General features: G+C 44.0%; 2 protein-coding genes across 4 annotated transcripts in view; one reads left to right on the top strand and one right to left on the bottom strand.

The window, feature by feature from the left end:
- The window catches only part of Sdc (Syndecan), a 225044-nt gene that overhangs the window by 53009 nt on the left and 153523 nt on the right, over positions 1 to 18512 (top strand). The window lies entirely within an intron of this gene.
- LOC117229363 (uncharacterized) overlaps positions 1 to 18512 on the bottom strand; it is a 175998-nt gene that overhangs the window by 21943 nt on the left and 135543 nt on the right. The window contains exon 4 of one of the 3 annotated variants that reach the window (XR_013034878.1): positions 4409 to 5110. The exons of the other annotated variants lie outside the window; for them this stretch is intronic. The gene's annotated coding sequence lies outside the window, so the exon portion shown is untranslated. Of the gene's footprint in view, positions 1 to 4408; positions 5111 to 18512 lie in introns of those variants that run through there. 3 annotated transcript variants of the gene reach the window in all.

Genomic DNA, 18512 nt, shown 5'->3' on the forward strand with positions numbered 1-18512 from the left:
TCAGTTTACCGGCCGGATCGTAAACGTTTTCCTCCGGCCGAGGGTTTTCTATGGCGTCGGGGGCGAGAGGAGAAGGAGCGCGACCGGAAGTGGATGCCGGTGTTGCAACGTCGCGCTCGATACCTCGCGACGTGGAACCGTCGTGGAACCGTGGAATGCCCGATTACCGTTTCTCTCGCTCGAACGGACGCCGACGGAGTTTCGCCTTCGTTTCGCTTATCCGGGGCACCGGAAACGCCGGCAAACAGGGCAGCAGTTGGTCCTCCGGGTCTCCGCGCGATTTCTATCGGTGGCTCTTCCGGAACAACGGGTCGCCGAGCCTTCTTCTTCCTTTTACGGAATCCTTCGCTCGATTTGCACGCCGATCCGACCCGTCGATTTCCAGGGGCATGCTATTTTATTCGCGCGCAATTAGATCACCGCATCTTCTACAGCTTCCTTCGGGCCGGGCTCTCGATAGCCGGCTGCTTTTACACGGTTAATCGTTTCCACGGAGTTTCACGCTGAACTTACCGCGACGGTCAAACTGTTCCTCCGTTGTTTATTTCGAGATCCCTCGAGCCGGGAAAAGTCTTTCGTGGGAAACGGTTGAACGAGTTTTTTTTTAATTCGAGCACCTGTTTTGTAATAGAAACGGTGAGATGTCTAAATAAATTCTGTTCCGTGCAAGCAACGCGGGCCAAACATCTTTAATTAATTATTTTATTCTTTAGTTAATTATTGTTGTTATTATTTATTAATTGTTGGGCGCGAGCACTTGGTACGAGAAGAATTTGGAAGACTAAATGTGAGGGAGGTCTTTATACAATGACACAAAATGTATAATAATGGTTGATAATTATGTTTAAAGCTTGCAAATGGAATAGAAAAATTGAGCGGGTCTTTAACCACTTGCGCTGGCAAAAAATTCACCGACGCGTGTACCAGAACGGTCCAGTGTAACTTGCTGGGAGGCGTCACAGAAATCGGAAAAATATTTATATTTTCTAAACTAATTTATTTTCCATTTTAGAATATGGGTTAAATATTGACAATTGTGCGCTATGCTGTGCAATGATAATTTGTGCTCTGGCAAACAATCCCACCCGTCGTGCCATGTACGTCGTTTGTTTCTGTGACAATCGCATGACGACGTACATACCACGTTGTTGGCGATTCTGTGACAAAAGCATTACGACGTGCGTGGCACGTCTTTTCAGCGCAAGTGGTTAATATCGTTAACATTGACGAGGATACTATTTAAAGAGTTCAATCGAACTGAAGTGTTCCTCGAAATTCTTCGAAGAAGATTGAATAGTAGAAGAGTTTGGGAATATTTTAATATTATGTAAAACTTAGTAACATCATTATTGATAAAAGATAAACATTTTATCTGAAGATTTTTACTTAACTTAGAAATCTTAATTACGTTCGACGCTCATGCGATTTCCTCCTTGAGAATCGACATGAAGGATCTCTTCTCCTTTTCCTTGCCTTCGAATCGTGTCATGTGGCCTCTAAATTGCCTTCGAATCGTGTCGTGTGGCCTCTAAATTGCCTTCGAATCGTGTCGTGTGGCCTTTAAATTGCCTTCGAATCGTGTCGTGTGGCCTCTAAATTGCCTCCGAATCGTGTCACGTGGCCTTTAAATTGCCTCCGAATCGTGTCGTGTGGCCTCTAAATTGCCTTCGAATCGCATTACGTGGCTTCCGAATTTCCTTCGAATCGCGTCACGTAGCCTCCGAATTTCCTTCGAATCGCGTCACGTAGCCTCCGAATTGCCTTCGAATAGTGTCAGATGGCCTCTAAATTGCCTTCGAATCGTGTCATGTAGCCTCCGAATTGCCTTCGAATCTTGGCAAAAGATTAAAAATAAAAGATATAAATCATCGTTTTTATTCTAGCATATTTTATTTATACTTAGCATTCTCAGATCCCCCGGTTTTAATTCCGAGCTCCGAACATTTCTCGAAGAAATCACTGTAATTGCAGTAAATAATTCGCCAGGTGCTTGGGCACCGTTCTCTTCGTACCGGAGGAATTGCGCGATTGCAATTGTCGATAGATCGAATCGATCGGATCCGCTTTCTCACGCGACACAGAATTTACTCGCGGCTGATGGCAGCTTTAACGAGACTCGGTATTTTATCGCAACCGCGCGACGGTGCTCCGGGAAAGCAGGATGATCGATTCGAGTCGATCCCCGCGGCTCGTGGAACGTCTCGAAACTGGTCCGTAACGTTTAGCGATCCCGGTTTAATATGTGCTCATCAGGCAGGATCGATTCAGCGGTTATAAATCGAGTAACACTCCTCTACACGAGTGGCCCCCAGAACCATTCGAGTGGCTCGCGGGTTCGAGCATCTGAATCGAAAATAATTTCATTTCGAAATCCGTCGGGGAAGCTCCCGCGCTGCTCGCATCTTGTGTGTTGGAGATTGTAGACAGGGTTGGGCGAATTTTATTTCAGATAATAAATAACAAATTACGAGTTAAATTAATATTTCATTTGCAAACGATAATTATTTCCTTTTATTTAATTAAAATGTCGCTCGAACAGTTCCACAAATAATTTATTCGTTATCTCTTATTTAATAAGAGATTTAATTATATTTAATAATTTTATTTAATAATAAAATGTTATTTTCCACGAGAATTTTAAGGAAAGATGAATAATAAATCGTTTCTGCTTCTCTTTCGTCTCTTGTAGGTTATAACAGAAGATGTCTTAAAAATAAAATGTTATTTTTTATTCGAATTTGGGTGAAAAGCAAATATCAAGTAATTTTTGTTCTTTTTTTCTCGTTTAACGGGTAATAAATATTAATTTCCATTCGTTATTATCGCCATTTATATTTTTTCCATTTATAGCTATTGTTATATCGCTTGGAGCGATTGAAGATAATTATGTTCTGACTGTGACGTGTGCTCGACGCGTTGCGCCGAATAAATAATAAATAACGAACAATTGAATGATAACTAGTAAGTAACAATTGAGATTTTATTTATAAATACGAAGTAAATTTTGATATTTTAAACAATTCAGTTGGACTATTAAGTTATATTTAGTTATGGAAATAACTTTAATACTTTTAGCTATTTGAACTTTCAATTAGAACTTTTATTTAATTAAAGAAGGTATAAAATATGTTCTATCTTTATGAGACGTCTCCGTTAACTGACACGATTCAACTCGGTGAAAACAAAAACGATTAGAAAAATTCGCTTAAATCAGTATCAGCTGGTAAATAATAAACTATTTGCCAAATTTGCTAAATTCGTTGAAATGCAACGACAGATCTACGTAAATAATAAGTACACATTATTTTCGTCCTCCATTAAAAATTCCAAATAGCAAATAATCTTTCCATTCGAATAATCATTTCATACGAACATTTACTTACAAATAATGCCCCGTTTTAGATAATCGATCGAACCTGTAATCCAATGGGCGCTACCTATTTTCGAGCGCGTGCACGCTTTCGCTGTCATTATTCCTGCGTCGATGAAGGCGATAAGAATGATAATGTCGCGGTTCAAACGGCGAATAAAACGAAATTGCTCCAGAATGAAATCCATTGGTTGATCCGTTTCGCCGAACCGGCGAAACGTTCGATTAATTCCATGAAATATGGTGTTGTTTCGGCCGTCTGCCCTCTCGCCCTCTTTCTCTCTCTCTCTCTCTCTCTCTCTCTCTCTCTCTCTCTCTCTCTCTTTCTCCCTGTCTCCCATTCTCGCCCGTTTGATAGTAACGAGCGAGGTGAGAGGCGAGAGAGACCCGGTTATGAATCGGCGATTACTTCTCATTCACGAAAGAGGCCCGGCGTGCAGCGTAGCGCCAGCGCCAGCTACGCCGCGAGCGGAACACTGCTCCGTTCATTTATCGCGGCACTCGTTTAATTACGGAGAAACGTTGAACTTGAGCGTAATTAAAGAGCACTTTTCGACCTCGCCCCTGCTGCCGGGCCTCCTTCCAACCCCCTCTGTCCCGTGTCGCGTTTCGCCGCGATTTTCTCTTTCGTTTCGGGCGCGACTTTCCGCGTTCCTTCGTCACGTGCCGCTTGAACTATTTCGACCGACGGCTTCTGTGTTAATCTTATTCGAAATTTACAGTAATGTCTCCCTAATTGACGCTCAGATTGTGCAGAAAAATGGACAATTTGGGGTGAGGAGATGCGATTATTCGAGCCTTGCGGTTCGTTTTCATAGTTACGAATTGTCAAGAAATATAAAAACGAGCTGCGAGGCTCGAATAATCGTATCTCCTCTTCCCAAATTGTCCATTTCTGTGGACAATCTGAGCGTCAATTAGAGAGACATTACTGTACTTAGCTCCTAGGCCAAGCGTGTCGATTACTGTGTCACTTCACTGGTTACCGTGGCTTTACAATAATTTCATCTATATTTAGAAACAACGGTATTGAATTAAAGTCAAATTAAAAATCAAATTTTCAATAAAATTTGATCTGTAATTTTCGTGGTCAACGAAAAATTGAACCTCTCAAGATCTATAAAATGCGGAAACTAATTTTTTCTTATTTCTGATTTCATATTTCTGATATATTTCTAATAATTGCCTTGAAAACACGTCGAAACACGTTGCAAATGAGGTCGAATGAAATACAAAAATGACATAATAGTGCAATTATAATATATTTTATTGATAACATAAATCGGATAAATTTTGTTAACGATATAATTATGATATATTTAAAAAAAAAACTGAGCCGAATCGATTTTTATAATTTGCATTTGTTAAGAGAGGGAATAAATGTTTGTTCCTGTATTTTGCAGTCGATGCAGATAGTCTTTATCTCGCATAAACATCCGCGATCTAATTATAACGACATAAACCGATGCAATACGAAGGAGATAACTAGCCGAGTAATTAAATTGTAATGCGACAACGAAGCAAGCGAACCGAACAACAAAATCGTAACACAGTTTCTAGAATCGATGTCGGCGCAAACGGAACAGGATTTACGCGCGATCTGTTTTCCTATTGAAGTCCAACGGTCCTCGAGGCATCCTCCGCCGGCGACGCAATCGGGAAAAAGAAACTTTCCTGTATTATTTCGCTGAAATCTGTTGCGAGACATCGCGTCTCATAGCCGGCGTCCCGCGCGCGAAACTGAAAAATAATTCTCGGAATTATACCGCGCGTCGCGTCGTCCGGCTCTGTGTTCCCAATAAAGAAGGCTCGCCCGGGCAAATATTCCGGGCGCAGGAGTTTTCGTTTCGGGATTTCTGTTTAACCCTTTCGCTACTACGGGTGACTATAGTCACCTGCCACAAAACGACACCTGCATACGATGGGTGACTATAGTCACCGGCCACAAGATGCCACCTATACACGACGGGTGACTATAGTCACCGGTCACAACAATGGAGTCAAAAGTTAAAACAAAGGCTATCGCCTCGCTTTCCTCTGTTCGCAGACGCTATCATCTACCAAAAACTACGATCAATTGTAATAAATCTGGTCATATTAATCCAACGTTTTTGAAGCAAAAGACTTGGCCCCGAATGCTGAAGACTGCGCGCGCTTAACCCTTTCGCTACGGGCGGATTCTCCGTCGCGGTACTTCTGCTGAACAGAGCGCTGCGACATCACTGCACGCTACGCGACGGCGATCGTCAGCGGAAGTCGGTACTCCGCGGCGGTCGGCGGAGAACCTAAGCTGTTTGAATTGAATGAATTTTTCGAACGAAAAAATTTTTCTCCAAAGGGTATTTATAAATAAAGGGTATTCCAGGGTATTTTATAACGTCTTAGCATGCGCTCTTTAATTTACAGTATGAGAGGAAATAACATTATGCAATATAATGCATCTTATGGAAAGCCACTATAGTGGTCCGTAGTATCTCAGTGGCATCAAATGGAAAGCCACTATAGTGGTCCGTAGTACCTCAGTGGCACCAAATGGAAAGCCACTATAGTGGTCCGTAGTACCTCAGCGGCACCATATGGAAAGCCACTATAGTGGTCCGTAGTACCTCAGTGGCACCAAATGGAAAGCCACTATAGTGGTCCGTAGTACCTCAGCGGCACCATATGGAAAGCCACTATAGTGGTCCGTAGTACCTCAGTGGCACTAAATGGAAAGCCACTATAGTGGTCCGTAGTATCTCAGTGGCATCAAATGGAAAGCCACTATAGTGGTCTGTAGTACCTCAGTGGCACCAAATGGAAAGCCACTATAGTGGTCCGTAGTACCTCAGCGGCACCATATGGAAAGCCACTATAGTGGTCCGTAGTACCTCAGTGGCACCAAATTGAAAGCCACTATAGTGGTCCGTAGTACCTCAGTGGCACTAAATGGAAAGCCACTATAGTGGTCCGTAGTACCTCAGCGGCACCATATGGAAAGCCACTATAGTGGTCCGTAGTACCTCAGTGGCACCAAATGGAAAGCCACTATAGTGGTCCGTAGTACCTCAGCGGCACCATATGGAAAGCCACTATAGTGGTCCGTAGTAGCGAAAGGGTTAGTGTTCCTGCTTTCGGCAGGGTGCTCCGTTCTACACGAGGGACTCCGCGGCGAGGCCCACCGTAGCGAAAGGATTAAATTCCCGGAATATCGTGCGCGCGTGTCGGGGATCGGTCTCCGATCATCCGTCGGGAAAAATCGTCGGTCATATTATCATCCCGCGTTGATCGCGGTCCCGGCGCAAAAATCTGCGGACAAGTTTCGCAGCGATAGTTCTCCCATCGTTTGATCGTTTTCAATAATCGATCCCGTTCGAACGATCCGGCGGGGAAACGTTCGACACAGCTGTCGACGTACGGGGCGGAATACACGCGCGTGTTCGGACCTCGGGCGCGAAAGAAACCGAGACAGATGGAGGTTAATGGTAATTGAAATAATCCGCGATACGAGCGGAACGCGGTCGTTACGGAAAATTGCGGTTCAACGATAAACCATAATCGGCTGACCTCCGTGAACTTTCGCTTGTTTGGATCTCGTTTATCTGGACGCGGTCGACAGATTCTTTGGTCCGCGGGTTCCGGAAACGACTGGCATCGCGGCCGCAGCGCACGTTTTTCTGGAACTCGACGGACAAATTGTTTGTTCTTACGTTTCAATGTTAAATTAATATTCAACGAATGTTCGGTGTTAATGTTCAATGTTCGATCGACGTTCTTACGTTTTCCGGAAGATAATCGTAATTTTTAATCGCGTATACGGGAGAGGAACTCTTTTTTGTTACAAGAAAAAGAAGTAAAGAAACAAGAGATTTTGTACAGTCGTCGCACGAGTGCTATCAAATATACAGGGTGTCCAGAAAGGTTGGGATTGAACATGTACTACGCGTTACTGAGGACAAGTGGATGAAGGATGTTCGTACAGTCTTGTGCCCTTCTGGACACCCTGTATACAGGTCATCCTATTATGTTAACATTTGGAAAGGGACGATTCCTGAGGTCATTTGAAGTAACTTTTTCCTTAGCGAAAATGCGATCCGTGGCTTCGTTTACGAGCTATTAACGAAAAACAGTGACCAATGAGAGACGACGGGCGGTCGAAGTCCAGTTCCGCTGATTGGCTCCTCTGCCTCGCGTCAGACGAGCTCGCCTCTCATTGGTCAGTGTTTCTCGTCAATAACTCGTAAACGAAGCGGCCGATTGCATTTTCGCTAAGGAAAAAGTTGCTTGAAATGATCTCAGGAATCTCCTGCTTCCGGCTGGTAACATAATTATGCGACAACCTGAATATAACGATACAATACGATACGATATAAAAGAGTAAGAAATAGCGTATATAATTAATCGGTATGTTTCTCCTTTCAACGAAGCAAAAATATTGACAAATATTGAATGGTTCTTTCTACACAATTTTAAAAAGAAACAAATGGCCCACCCTTCCTACCGCTTCGACAATCGTGAAATAAAAATTGCAAAACCGGTCGTTTGACCGGCGATGGTAGATTTAACGCTGAGTAATCCAACTAAAAACCAGCGAACGCGATCCAGCAGAATCGCGTCCACGGTTCTCCATAGTGACGAGGCCAGCCTCGACCGGCGTTCTTCCAGAAAGGGAATAGCAAACCTCGGGGAAGCCACGGTGCTCGTTCCGAATAAGATTATCCTTGCAATATTGGGTAGTGGCTAGCTCGGAAGAGACTCACGAGCAGAGAGAGAGAGAGAGAAATAGATAGAGAGAGAGGGAGAGGGAGAGAGAGAAAGAGAGAGGAACTCACGAGCAGAGAGAGAGAGAGAGAGAGAGAGAGAGAAATAGATAGAGAGAGAGGGAGAGGGAGAGAGAGAAAGAGAGAGGAACTCACGAGCAGAGAGAGAGAGAGAAAGAGAGAGGAACTCACGAGCAGAGAGAGAGAGAGAAATAGATAGAGAGAGAGGGAGAGAGAGAAAGAGAGAGGAACTCACGAGCAGAGAGAGAGAGAGAGAGAGAGAAATAGATAGAGAGAGAGGGAGAGAGAGAAAGAGAGAGGAACTCACGAGCAGAGAGAGAGAGAGAGAGAGAGAGAAATAGATAGAGAGAGAGGGAGAGGGAGAGAGAGAAAGAGAGAGGAATTAATAATGGCTCCTTGGCTGTTTGCTCGATTTTGTCCGGCGCGCCGGCGTCGGGGAGATTTAAATTTTCAGGCTAGCGGAGGGAATAACCGAGGGCCCGTGGCAAATTCCGGGAAACGACGCGGCATTTAGGCCAGTGCGGATATCCCGCGGGTGAGGGAGGTCGCGTCGTGTCGCGACGCCCGGCCGGAAATCGCCGGGAAAAATTGCGTCGCGTGGAACAGGAACGAGCCGGCGTCGGTGCACGTATGCCTCTCTCACCGAATTATTACTGACCCGTGGAGAGCGCGGCTCCCTTTGCGGGACGCGCTCTCACGTTCGACCTATTTTCCGGTCACAATACATTTCCGCGGTGCACGAGACAGCCCCCCCCCCTCCCCCGCGCGCCTCGATCCCCGCGAAAGCGGACGCGGCCGCGGTATCTCGCGGCGTCTCGGATCATCTATATTAATGCGTTCGCCGCGTCGCTGTTTATTTGTCACTCGAGAGCATGGGTTCGGCCCCCTAAGTGCCTCCGTCCGATTCCGCCGGCCCGAGGACCGAGAATTCAAACTCGGAACAAAGCCGGGGCCTGCTGAATTGTTTGCCGCGAACGTTTCTCTCGCCGGAATTTGCTTAACGCTATAGGTTCACGGAACCCGTCGCGACGAAGGCTCGCTAATTTTTCAATTTTACGATTATCCGGATTTGTCTTCTTCCTCGGATTTTATTTACTACAGATTTATCGCGACATTTTTTCTTCTTTTTTTCTTTTTAATTTAACACGTTGAATGCCACGGGGGTCACCGGTGACCGGCACTTAACTTGGCGGCGACGCCATGGGGGCCACCGGTGACCGGCGCGCCCAAATTGATAGAAATATATATAATTTCAAACATGTGTCAATATCTAAAATTTTGTATTATTACCATCGTTGATTCATACAGTAACCCCTGTCGTCATTAACACGTTCCGTGCCACGTGTACCATCGATGGTACACGCTTGCATGTTTACTTAGTGAACTGAACAAATTGTTTACAAGAAATTTAGAACCGAAGAATCAATTTCCACCGCAAGAATGGGCGTTGATAAGTTTTTGTTACGTTGCTATGTGTACGAGAATTAATAATATTGCACGTAATACATCAAGTTTTAGTAAAATATCAAAGTGTGAAGATTCGAGTAAAAAAAGCTCGGCACGGAACGTGTTAACATGTCAAACATGGTTATACACTGTAACTTATCTATTGCAGATAATATTTCAACATTATATGTATCACGTAAAAGAAAATTCATCGTGGCGCCACGGACAATTTCTGTAAAACCGGCGTGGCATTCAACGTGTTAATCTCACGGCTATTCGGATTGCAAAGATATATTTATTGGCTGTTCAGTCGATGCATGCGTTACTCGCGGCATATGTTACGATGACACTCGTTCGAAATCAGAATAAATGTGTTGTTGTTACTTTTGTGCGATGGATTACGGAATAAAATAGCGCGCGATTATTTAACTGTTTCATCTTGCAGTCAATTCCCTCCGATTGTCCCTCAGCTTGTAAACAAAAGTGGACAATTTGGGAAGAGGAGAGATGCGATTGTTCGAGCCCCGCGGCTCGTTTTTATAGTCGTCGATTGTCGACAACTTTAAAAAACGAGCCTTCGGAAACCTTGCTTTCCTGAATTGTCCATTTTTGTGTACAAGCTGAGAGACAATTTACTGGGGATGAAGTATGAAATGCTTGCGAACGAAGTATCTACGATTATACGTTTCTCCAACGAAACTTTTCATCGTGTAAATTCCCCATAAATGTGTCTCCATAACTTCGACACTCGTAAATGAAAAGATTTTAAAAGCTGCCGTTAAAAAGAAGGGCTACGAGCATTTTCGCAGAGCGAAGATCAGACGTATCAGAACTGCGATTCGTATAGCACGAGACGGGAAGAAGAGGAGCTGCAGACTCCTCGCGGTCGGGTTGGAAGACGAAAATAACGGGAAAGGTAAACGCGAGGAATTAGCAGAGGCGGAACGGTAATTCTGTTTGCGTTGATTTTCCTTCGGAAACAGCCCGGCTGTTTCTCGGCGGGGAGGCCGAAGATGCTGCGCCGCGGCGCATCGCGAACAAGGAAAACAGAGGCGAAACGACAATCTCGCGTGATTCGATTACCGGCCAGACCAACGAAGTCAGTTAATCAGCGTGCAAGAAGACGCCGCGCCGATGCGCTTCATTTCAATAAAGGGAAACAGACGGCTCCGTTCGAATCGATTTCGCGCCATCCAAGGCGACCGGGCTGCCTGCGGTCAACTTGACTCATCGCGAAATACCAACGACGCGTGCCTTTCCTATGACCAATCACAATCGCCGCGATCGCCAAGAAGGCCTCAATATTTATAAAATGGCGTCACGCCGTTCTCGGAACCAGCTTCTGTGCATTAATTAACCGGGAGCGCGCCGCCATCGACGTGGATTCTCTACGGTCCTGGATATAGCACACGTTCTCTTTAACCCCTTGCCGTACCATTTTCTTCCTAGTTATGTAAACTGGAAGCTCTTCGATTATAATAATTTCTAATTATAATAATTTAATATAAATATTATTAGTATTATAGAATATGTTCTTTTGTCCACGATATTTAGGTACTCAAAGAAATGTAGACACACGATAAATATAAATTTTCTTTAAATATATTTATTATATTATATAATAATAATAATATAATATATTATAATATATTATATAATAATAATATTAATAATAATAATTGTAATGATAATATATATATTATTACTTATTATAATATATTATTATATATATTATTATATGATAATATAATAGATATACTATTATAATAATATAATATATTTAAAGAAAATATATTTGTATTTATCATGTGTCTACATTTCATTGAGTACTTAAATATCGCAAACAATAGAACAGAATAATATTCACATTTTTAACAGGTTTTTCCAAGAAATCTCCATTGCGAGTTAGACCCGTTAGACTCGTACAGCAAGAGGTTAAGAGATAAATTAGAGTCTTTTATGCTTGAAAATGAATCCGTTCTATTGTTACGCGTTGCGCGTGTCTATTAATTCGAATTAATTGTGTAAGCATCTCCGACTGTTCAATTTCCCTCGCTCGCATATTGCTTATCTTTCGCGCGCATTCATCGTTGCACCCGGATTACGGTGAAAATTCCATCGCGACTTATCATCGAATTTCTTCGGATCCGGAGCAAAGTCGGCGGGGTCGGAGTCCGAGTTTTTCATCATCTCTGCACGGCGATGTACGGAGGAACCGGTCGCGCGACAGGATGGCGCGCCCGCGAATCGGAAAAACGACAGCGAGGCGAGCCATTCTCTCGGGTTTCGTCGCGCTCGGTTCTCCTTTATTCGCTGATCTCCATTCTAATGCGATCGCGCACCTGAATCCATTCGAGTCGCATCGCGCCGCACGGCGCTGCATCGCGCCGCATCGCGTCGGCGAATGCAATCACGCGCATACGTGGCATCGGATGCCTTCTAACCCAGAATCGCAGACATCTCGCCGTTGGGATACCGCACGATGCGCGATTTCCATCGGCCTGTACCCTCTGCCTTTGCCTTGTATGTGTTCGCGCGACCCGTTCGCCCGGCGAATTCTCGTTCGCTGAAACTCGCACCGACGTGGTTCACGAGCTCCACTTACCGCGCGCGCGCGCACCGTTCGGCCGACGGAATTTTAAAGGTGGTAACAACGAATTGAATAAACAAAACTGGGACTCTCGCTTTTCGCTAACCGTTCCACGCAAATTAGGCGATTGAATCCGTTTAGATTTTCTGCGATTTCCGTCGGTATTAAGCTCTTGTCTTCGAACAGCTGCAACTCCGTTAGAAGCTGTCGTAGAATCAAGACTTCTCCTTTTAATTACAGCTTAAATTCTCTACTTTATGATACCATATTGCTATTTTTAACGTCATTCATTCTCGCGAGTTTAGTATGCTATATCCGAAGGCATGTTCGCGATACCGAAAAAGTGCAAACTTCAACGGCCCTGAGGAAGTTGTAAGAATTTTTTCCGTGCGTGTCGTTCGCAGCATCGCAATGTTCGGACCTTCCCTTTTAATTTCAGCACGGAATTAAGTCGCCACGATTTTTTCCCGCGACGTTACAGCACCTCGGATGAAAAATGTGCCGTCAGCGTTGTCGGACTCGCATCTCGTGTTCATCTGTTCCGTGTATGTTTCTCGTTTATGTTCGTGTATACGTTTCGCGTATATTTAGCGGCACGTTTAGCGCGAGCAGAGTCCAAAATTTTCGTGAAAATTGCGTGCTTCAATGTTCTCGTTGTCGCGACTTGTGAAACCACGGGAACACGGTGTTCCATAACAGGTACACGCTCGTACCTCGCTAGTTTATTCGTGTTCATTCGTATGAAACAAATATCACAGAGTTCGTTGCGTCGTCGAAGAAATGTACAACGGTGACTCGGTTGTATCAGAATCGGTGATAATCTCTTACCGCCTGGAAAAGCGTTGCATAATAGGTACCATTACGTCGAAGCGTTTATCGTTTCGTTTCAACGTGCACCGTTCGCCGGGGCGAGAAATCCAAAGGAAACGCACGGAAAAGGCGAAAAAATGCCGCGCGTATCGTTACTTCAGCTCTCGAAGGCGTTTCCCGAGATTGCGAGAGAGAAACGGCCGCGATCTTGCCTCGGCGCCGCCCACGCCGCTCTCCCACAGCCGCTTATCTAATCCCCATTTAATTCGAAAGTTATTCGAGTGCCGGGGCAACGAGGTGGGACGGGGGGATAGACGAGGGGGACAGGCGAGCGCGCGATCGACCGTGGAAAAATCGGGCGTAGAAGCGGCATCTGGATCGCGGAAACGGCCGAGGAACGCATTACACGGCCATTTTAAGGGCAATTCAGAGCGTCCCGCGGAAAGCAGCGGCAGATATAGAACGGTGAACTCCTCGACTAGGCGGCCTGCATTCGGATTTCCTCGATCCGCGAGATGCAACGGTTGCGCGTGCCTGCAGCTGTCTGCATTTCTCTCCTCGGCTCTCTCTCTCTCTCTCTCTCTCTCTCTCTGTCGCTCGCTCTCGCTCTCTGTGTTCACGGATTTTCCGTAGCGTTCCGTAACGTCTACGTCCTCTTTCCTGCTTCTCTCCTTACCCCCCGGCCCCTTGCTCCCAGCAGGGAACACGAGTCCCGAGCCCCGAGTCCCGAGGATGCATCATCCGAGCACTTTTCGCTTAGACTTCCTGCCCGCGGCAGGAATTCCGTCGCTGGCGCACCCTCCGCGAATTTATCTGAAACGGAAATACTACCGGGACGCCGTCTCGGCGTTAATTCCGCGGGTATCGCGCCAACGCCGCGCGCCGTCTCGCTCCGGCGACGCTGTTTCGGGATTCATTATCGAAACTGCTGATCGCGCGGTTAATTAACCGCACCTTTGATCCCAGATTGCCCGCCTCCAGTTTCAATCGCCGAGTCTCGCATTCGGACGATTTCGCAATATTTTCCCGCGACCGCCGTGAAACGCCTCTCTTATCCGGTGCCGACACGACGCGGCCGGCGCGACGAGGAACAACGATTCGCTGGACCGAGTAGCACCATCGCCGTATTTTCAATGCTAGTTTATCTTATCGTAGACGCGCAACCGAGTCATCTTTCTACGAACGTAGAGGAAACAATTTTTATGATCGTATACGGTTCACGAAATTGAATCGATCGTGTATCTCTGTTCATAGAAATGTGGGGGTATAAAATTACGCGAACGAGGTCACGCGATTGCTCGGTTTATTATTGCAATAATTTAACGAGCTACATTCGAACAGTTTAGAATTCTTCTGAGCATGCTCGTAATTGTTCAAGAACTGAAAATGTGCTATCAAGGTGTCGCAATAACTTCAACTTATTTATTCAAAGTGCGAGGACTTTTCGCCCTGAATATGCTATTTTGCAATTGCATTTTCTGTTTATTTTATTATTATTTTATTATTCTATTAGATTATTATCTATCTTATTATCTTATTTTTATTTCTATTTATTTTATATTCTCCATTACTTTATTATTATTTTATTATTTGTCTTATTTTATTATTCTATTAGATTATTATCCATCTTATTATCTTATTTCTATTTTTATTTATTTTATATTCTCCATTACTTTATTATTATTTTATTATTTGTCTTATTTTATTATTCTATTAGATTATTATCTATCTTATTATCTTATTTCTATTTCTATTTATTTTATATTCTCCATTACTTTATTATTATTTTATTATTTGTCTTATTTTATTATTCTATTAGATTATTATCTATCTTATTATCTTATTTCTATTTCTATTTATTATTATTTTATTATTTGTCTTATTTTATTATTCTATTAGATTATTATCCATCTTATTATCGTATTTCTATTTCTATTTATTTTATATTCTTCATTACTTTACGTACATAAACAAATAACAATATTAAAGCTAAAACTACTTTTTTCATTCTTATATCTATCGCATTTTGACACTCTTTTACCTCGTTTATTTATTGATATAATAATAATAGTTAGTTAAAATAATAATAAATAACAGTTAAATAACAGTTGCAAATCATGAAACAGCGCAAAATTGCGAGTATTGGCGCGTAACACATCTTTGGAATTACTCAAATATATAAATAGAACAATTTTATAAATATCTTCTAAATATTCGACGCGTACACACAGAACGCTATACATTCGGATAATTATATCCCGGCTTAGAAAAATCGCGCGGTTCGAACGCTGAAACTAGTTTGTCGATCGGGCGGGCGCGTTCGCGCGTTATCGGAGGGTGCAGAATTCGCTGTCGCTCGCTTATTTTTTTTCCCGGCGGGCGGTCGGTCGGTCGGACGGGGAAAAAGAAAATAGATATCCACAAGCTTTTAAGGCCACTTCCGAGGGCGACTGCAACGATAATCCAGTAACTCGATGTATCCACGGCAATCGTCGGGCGGGCCCCCCCGGCTGCCGAGCAAATACGTTTATCGGTTTTAAAGGGCGGCGAGAAATCGGTCGAGGCTGCACAACCTCTTCCGCGCCACTGTTCATCCCGTCGTCGTTTTGCCGTACAAAGGATTTTACACTGCTCGCGAGGAGAAAAAATCCACGGCCGGTCGAGGCGAAAGCTAAACAAAAACGCACGCGATAAGAAAGAGAGAACGCTCTCGATTTCGACGTTTTTACGAACCGAAAACTCGGTGTTCCCGAGCGAGCGTGGTCCCGCTCCGTATTTCCCGTCGACGCCGCGACAATTTAGCCACGGATCGTTTAGCATTTATGGAATACGCGCGGAGACATTTCGAATTCGTTGGGAAATTCAATTATTTAGTTAGCGAACTACGCTCGAGCGCGACTCGCGGTTTTCCCAGACGAGATGAGACGAGAACGCGGGAGCAGAGAAGAGGAGAGGAGAGGAGAGTTTCGCTCGGACAAAATCCTGCCCGCGTCTCCGTTTCCGGAAGCGGTGCAAAAAGCACGGCGGAATCCTTTCGTGAAAGAAGAACACGGTCCCGTGGCTCTTGAGAAAATATTTCTGTTTGCCTCCGTCACTCGGAGAGAGAGAGGCCAAAGCCACCCTCCCCCTCCTCTTCCCCCGGGAGAGTATTCCACGAGTACGATCGAACTCTTTTATCCCTTTCACGGCGCATCTGAAATATCGTTGAATACTCTTAGCTCGGCGGCGATCGTAAATTCAGGATCCATAAAAATAGAAATTGAATGACGATAAAAATATCTGTTACCTCGGAGCACGATTAAACGCGAAGCGAACCCCACTTAGAGCACCCGGAGGACCGGCAGTACGCCGGTTAATGGACGCAAATGGCTCCCAATTAACGATAAGAATGGTTCCGTTTGGATTAACAGCGGAATAAAGTAATTTCGCCGGACCTTTTCCCGGGGACAATGTAGCAGACCCGCTGAAAGAACAGAATAATTTCGCCGGCGAGAAAGAAAACCGAGCTGTCCCCGGGACCTTTTAGTTTCTTTTCTTCCCCGGTCTCCCTGCTCTTCTTGCCGTCCCACCCGATAACAGCTGGTGCGCGCAACGCGGTGCTCGATTTCTTCTAGAAATCGGACAAAAATCGTCGTGACTTGGAAACTTGCTTAACGACGACTAACAAAATGTAACGTGTCTTGTTTATCTGCGTGCCGTGGCTCTGACGCGTAAAACGTCACATGATATGCACATGGATTTCAGGCAATACAGTAAATTCTCCCCAGTTTTCCTTCATTTTTCAAAAGAAAATGGACAATCGAGGCGCAATTTTATAGTTATAAAAATGTGGTGCGAGGCTCGAATAATCGTGTCCACCCTTCCCAATTTGTCCATTTTTGTGTAACGAGCTCAAGGAAAATTTAGGGAGAATTTACTGCATGTCTAAAAAGTTCGCAAGAATTCACAGCTATTCTTAGACATTGCGGTTGCAGTAACAAGTACCGTATTATGTAAATGGCGCGAGAAAGAATTCGTTCTAACAGATTCTAAAGATGTTACGTGTGCTTGAATTAAGTCATTTATTCAGTCATTTTATTCAGTCATCTTTTACGAAAGAGGCTGACAATTTCACCAACCTCAACGGCAAACTGAGTTTATTTGGACCACCATTTTTATTATAAGGCGGCCTTAACAGACGAATTGTTCTTTCTCTGTCTTCCTCGGTTATTTTTTAAGAGAATTAAATAAACATGTATGTATGGTTTTGAAGCGTTGCAGTTTTATTAAATCAACACTATCTTTGATTAAATTTTACAAAGTTATTGATTTACGTGTCTAGTATTGATAAAATATTAATGAAGTATTAATAAAGTATTAAAAAAAATTGAAGTGAAAAGGTACATCTACATGGCAATCTTATTTAAGGCTCGCATAATCGTATTTTCTCTTCCCAAATTGTCCATTTTTGTGTATAATCTGAGCGTCAATTGGGGAGAATTTACTGTGCTCACAATTGTGCGCTGTATCATGAATTGCATCTCTTATCTAACTAATTACGATACCAATTATGATACCAATTTATTATGATACCAATAAATAAAAGAGATAAAAGAAAGTCAAAACGCGATGGATATAAGAAAAAAGAAAGTAACTTTAGTCCCAATATCGTTATTTTTGTACACCTAAAGAATATAATATAAAATAAAATAACAAGATAAATAATAAAATAAACAGGAAATGCAAACATAAAATAGTATATCAATGCGAAAAGTCCTTGCACTTTAAATAAATAAGTCGAAGTAGAAGTCATTACATAACACCTTGAAAGCACATAACCAGTTTTTAAACAATTAGGATCACGACTGCTGATCTCGACAAAAGAGAAACGCGACGATCAAAATATAAAAAATTTCCAATTGTGTCTCAGCTCTCCCAATGATCAGTAAAAATAAATTCATACAACCTGCCAATTATACACGTATTAGACAACAATAACCCGAACCGCACGACGACTCTCCGCTCGCAAAACAATATTTGTCGTTCATTTTAGTTTCGCTTTCGACCAAACAAAAAAAAAGAAAAAAAAATCGACGACCGTGCGACGCGGAGCGCGTCGTCGCGCGAGTCGCCTCCAATTAATCCTGCCGTGCGTTGAACCTTTGGCCGCGTGCTGTCGCGACGGACCGTGCGCGACACGGCACGTGTGCGCCGGAATAGGAGCGCTCCCGTTTTTCCTCGCCTTTCCCGTGTTTCCTGGCGTCGTCTCCTCGCGTGTCGCCTCTCTTACCGGGGCCGTCCGAAAGAAGCATCGGAATCGAATGGCCGAGAGCCGGTGTCTCCTCCGAGCCCGGTCTTCCTAGGATCGACGAGCGGGCAAAGTGAATGATGGCGATCGGAAGCCATTACCCGCTACACTTTTGATGAAACGTTTAAAGAGAAGACTTCGAAGCTGGACGCGTCCGGCTCTCGCTTCTCTTATCTCGGCGACGAGGCGCGCGGCGCGGCGCGGAACGGCGCGGTGCCGAGCCGAGAGCAGATTCTGCGCCGTTTCTGC

The sequence above is a fragment of the Megalopta genalis genome, chromosome 15, assembly GCF_051020955.1.
Source record: "Megalopta genalis isolate 19385.01 chromosome 15, iyMegGena1_principal, whole genome shotgun sequence".
NCBI classification, from domain to species: Eukaryota; Metazoa; Arthropoda; class Insecta; order Hymenoptera; family Halictidae; genus Megalopta; species Megalopta genalis.